We start from the raw sequence: 5470 nt of genomic DNA on the forward strand, positions 1-5470 counted from the left end.
GGGTCTGAAGGTAAAAGCAAAGATGAAAGCAGAACTGAAGAATATGAAGACGCTCCATGCACCTGTCCAACCTTTGTGCACTCTAGTTAACCTCCTGGGGCTGCAAATGTTTTTGATAAAACAGGGAGGTACCCTTGCTGGTCTCTGAAATGCCTCTAATCCCGTGTAGCCAGAAGAGTCCTGAACTCAGGGCCACTTGACTTTTTTTTAGTGCTAATAACTTTATGAAGAGTGTGAGCGTTCTAGCAAACCACTGTTTGGCCTAGAAATTCCTTGTCCCCATTGATCCTCTTATACCTTATAGGCCAGTGTGAACAGTATCTGTAGACTTCCTGTATCCCAGAGGAGGTGAGAGTGGTCAATCTTGAAAGCTGGGTATAAATTTGAAGTTTCCATAGAGACCGCTGCCTATTCTGGTACTGAAAATTCCCAGGTACAAGAAAAGCCATAGAGACTGGTCTATCCAAGGAGACAAGCAATGCTGTTTGAACATTATTCATGTTTGGAGATAGGGACTCTAGGCATTTTTTGAGCACTTGAATGTAAGGTCTTAATAAATTTATATTTCCAGCAGTTGGGTAACATGGCTATGTGTGGCAGTCTCTTCACTTTTAATAGTGTGAAGCATGCTTGAAGAGATGTATGGATTTGTTGTTTTTTTTTCCACATTGTTTCTGAAGAAAGGTCTTGTATTCATGCTAAACATTTCTATCCATTATGAGATTCATTATTATTATTATTATTATTATTATTATTATTATTATTATTTAATCTTTTTTATTGTCCAGCCATTGTCTCCCTCCCAGTCTGCCCTTCAACAGTTCCTCATCCCATTCCTCCTCCCCTGTCTCTAAGAGGACCCCTCCCCCCAGCACCCAGCGTCTTCTTATGCAGGTTTATTGAGCGAGGCCACCTGGGATTGAGGAGACACTGGGTTCCATACCGAAGATGACTTGACTTACTAAGATTTTGTCACCACTCTGTGAAAGCACACTCATCCAATTGTGGTATTTGCTTCTGAAACAGACATCAACAAAATACATGCCACACTCAGGGATGGATTGGAAAATGTACTTCATGGGCGCTGGAGATCACCCAGGGCCTAAAAATACTAGCTACAGTTCCAGAGCACCTGGTTCAGACCCTAGTACCCAAGACATGTAGGATGCTACCATTTGTAGCTCTAGTTCTGAGGGATCTGATATGCTATTCTGCCTTCCATGGGCACTGAGCACGTAAGGTGCACGGACATACATGCAGTTAATACACTCATACACACAAAATAAAAACAAATAGAAAAATGCGTTTCATGTTAGACATTTTTTTTCCCAACACTAATCCAATGTTAGTGTATTGAGCACATTTATATATTTGCTTTTAATTGAAATAGTCCCTTCTGGAAGGAGGTGAGAAACTAGTAAGATTCAGAAATAGAGAGAGAGAGAGAGAGAGAGAGAGAGAGAGAGAGAGAGAGAGAGAGAGAGAGGGCTGAGGTGAGGGCTAAAAGGAAACGACAAGAGCAAAGATGCTCCTGAAAGTTGCAAGCTTTCTAAGGCCACCATACCAAGGACACACTTAGGAGCAACTGCTTGGGGGAGGAGACTGTTCTGTAAATTGTCCAAAGAAATCCAGGAATGTAACTCTATGAGGACATGGAATAAAGATAAGACACAGAGACGCATAGATACACACACAGTGAATCTGGGATCGGGTATGGTTGTCTAATTCTCTGGGTACCACTGCAGTACCACTGCAATCCAGAACCCTTTATTATGTACAGGACAGGGAGACAGGTTCCATAGCCTCCATGGGAGGTCTCTGTAGGTAAGCAGTCTCGGGCTCTAAACATTCAGGAAGTGGGCACCAAGGCTGCTAATCTTTGCATATATATTAATCCTACATCAACACTCACAGTGGGACTCCCAAGAAAAGCTTTTCCATTCTTCTTGAGCCTGACCCATATGGGTAATAGATTTATCAATTCACAACAGGCAGAGAGGTCTTAAGAGTCTTTGACAGGCCATGCCCATATCACCATATGCATCCACTCAGAACTTCAATCACTCATGGCTTCTTATACCTATTAAGATTCGAAATCATACATACACAGTTAAATGACTAGCTTGTCTGCAGAAGCTTTCTTAAGGGAAAAATGGAATTTCATTTTCATTGTTGTCTGGAAAACGAGACATGTTATTTGGGGAAGTCAGCCCACTGTGCTGTGGGGCAGAAGGGTTTTTTTTGTTTTGTTTTGTTTTGTTTTGTTTTGTTTTGTTTTGTTTTGTTTGTCTGGGTTTTTAAAATTTCTATTGCTATCGTTTTGAAACAAGGTCTTTCTATATAGCTCTGATTGGCCTGGAATTTGTCATGTCCACTACTCCTGTTCTGAATTCCTTCCTCATCCTACAGAATACTGAGATTAAAAGTGTGAGCTTCCATCTCTGGCCTAAGTGAAGACATATTTGCAGAGACTTTGTCAGGTTATTTAATACACATGTCAGTCCTTGGACTGTACTCTAATTTTGTGTCATTCATCAACCAACTGATCCAATTACTGACTATAAATAATGGAGGTTATGTGATTATCCAAATGCTATGTTACACTATGTATTAATTTTGAGCATTTAGTTGGCCCCTGGGTCGTTTATCTGAGGTTAGTGTTAAGCCTCAGTTTCTGACTTTGCAACCTTGGAGACCAGACTCCAAATCAAGGTTAATTACACCTGGATCGTGTCGTTCTGGAAAACAATTTAATTTGAAGGTTGTTCTTACTATTCTTGTCCTTTCCCTCCTTTTGTTTCCTCTTTTTCTCCTCCACCCTGTTCACCCTCTCTCTCTTTTCTGTCTTTTCCTCTCTTGCTCTCTTACATTTTTTTATCTGTAACACCACAGTTCAAATTTGTGCTAAGCAATTACCTTCTCAGTAACCTATACCAAAGCCCATTCCACCCCCCCCCCCTTCTTAACTTTCTGCCATCAGTTTTCTGTTCCAAGAATTCTTTAATGTGGAGTTCCCCCATGTTCAAATGTTCTTTTCCTATTACGTATGTAGTCAGGTCTGCCAGGACAGTCATCAGGCTGACTCTATCTGGCTCAATGCCTAAAGCAGCGCATGCTAGACTGAGCTGGCTTTCTGGGTTCCATTTGCATTTGAAAGCCACTGGATGCTTAAGTGCTTTGTGGATCTCTCTGCTCAGGCTGCTCAGATGTGGCCCTTTCTGTGGGTTTAGATAACCAGTATAAACAAATAGCTGAAGGAGAGAAACATTACCACCCGTTAGTTAAGATTCAACTAAAACTGAAGGAATCAGCACTTCTCAAAGCTCAATTAAGTCAACCATCTCCTCTTCTGTGTTGTGTTCACTCTCAGTGGAGAGAGCTGATTGACTTATAGGAAGTCCTAGAGGGAAACACTTTATAAATGAACAGAATGAGAAGCATAAATATTCTATTTGTCATGACATTAAGTGCTGAGAGTTCAGCTTCCAGGTTAAGCACCCTGAATTATTCTCTATCTATAAAGAAATCAAGGGCTAGCACCATAGCCACGCATTTATTCTGCTGAGATGTGGGGGTCAATTGATACATCGTACTTTCAGCCAATATGAAATGGGTATTCAGTGTCGTCTGTCTAACATATCTAATATTACAAAAAGTTGAAACGTTGTGATTTTAACATTTGTGTCTATCATGACTTTTGTATAAAGGGATGAATTTTCTACTTATCCCAAACAGTATTTCAGATAATTTTTAAAACTTATGATTAAGTGTGCGAAGCCTGGATGGAGTGGATTTTAATCTCAGTTTGAGGGCTGATGAGATGGCTTCACTGGTAGAGGCACTTGCTACCGAGCTTGGTGGCCTGCATCCGTCATCAGAACTCACATGGTTGAAGGCGGGAATTGATTCCTACATGTTTTACTCTCTCTCTCTCTCTCTCTCTCTCTCTCTCTCTCTCTCTCTCTCTCACACACACACACACACACGCACACACCATACAGAACTAAAAAATAAATCTCAGTTTTCTCATATAACAGCCGTGTTATTTTCTATCCAAATTACAGGCTGCATTTGAAGCTTCAAGGTCGAGTGCTTATCTAACTTATGTGAGGGCCTGAGTTTGATCCCATTTACATAAAGAACAAAGTAGGTCTCATGTTTTAGTGCTAGGTAGATAACAAAAGTGGTTTAACATATATAAATTATTTGATATAGTCTCTATAATTTGTTTAATGCTACATCATAGTTTGTTATTATTATTATATTATTATGAAAAATGTCATTATTCAGATTTTTTGACAACTTACAAAGATTTTTTTCAGAGTAATAACTTCTTAGCTTATGAGAAATTACTTTCTGCTGGAGATTATTAATTAGGGCATACTTTTACAAAATTACATACTTGGCATTTATTCAATATAATCGAACAGTTTTCCTCTTTTATTCTTGAGTCTCATATTTCCATCAACTTATCTAACAAAATTCAGGTAATTATATTGAGGCAACATCATAACATAGATAGAAAAGCTTGTTTAGTAGTTAGTAGCTCCGCACATTCATCTGAACTATTTGTTAAGATATTTGAGTTTGGTCAAAGATATTATCTCTATTCCCTAGTATCTGAGACTGACTACCTATCTACCTATCCTTACTTTTACATATATATCTTTACATTAAAAGCCCATTTAACTTAAATTCCTGGATCATTTATTGTAAAGGAAATCATCTCAGCATTATTTGGTATTTGAGAAAGTAATTATTTATATTTTATGACATTATTGTATTGCTCTGTGACATCACATTTTTAGTAAATAGATAGCGTAAAGCATCTAACCGTGAGCAATGTAAAACAATACAGCAATTTCAGTTTGCCATGAGGAGAACTGGTTATTTCATTTATCATTCTTCATTTTACACGGACAACTTACCTTGAGGCCACGTTTACATGGAACTTGCTTCCCTCCAACCGGTGTCCCTGTCACTTGCAATGATTTCTAGTCTATGTCACCCAAAGCAATTTCAGGTAGTGCTTAATTTAAGGTGATTTACACTCACACACAGGCCACTGGGATCTAATTTACTGACCCCAGCATGCAGCGAGCTTTCATTGCCCCATTTTATGATAGAGCACATTTTAAAGATTTGTTTTACATTTTATTGTTGTAAATGTTGAATGTGATTTTCTCCATCTTCTTCTCTTAAAATTAGTGAGAGACATGAAACTACCTGCACTCCCAAATGAATGCTTTACTTCTTTTTATTTCTACAAATGTTTTATTTGAGATAGGAAGAGGGCACAGAGCACATGTGTTTAGAAAGTGGTATGTTACTGAAGTAAAAAAAGGTAAGGTGTCTCAAGAAATGTTATATTCAAAATCACATTAACAAGGTGAAGCATTGGAAAACTATTGAAAATCACTACAGCTTTGAGCATAAATTATGCAACTTATAAGATAATGAATATGTTAAC

The sequence above is a fragment of the Mus musculus genome, chromosome 16, assembly GCF_000001635.26.
Source record: "Mus musculus strain C57BL/6J chromosome 16, GRCm38.p6 C57BL/6J".
NCBI classification, from domain to species: domain Eukaryota; kingdom Metazoa; phylum Chordata; class Mammalia; order Rodentia; family Muridae; genus Mus; species Mus musculus.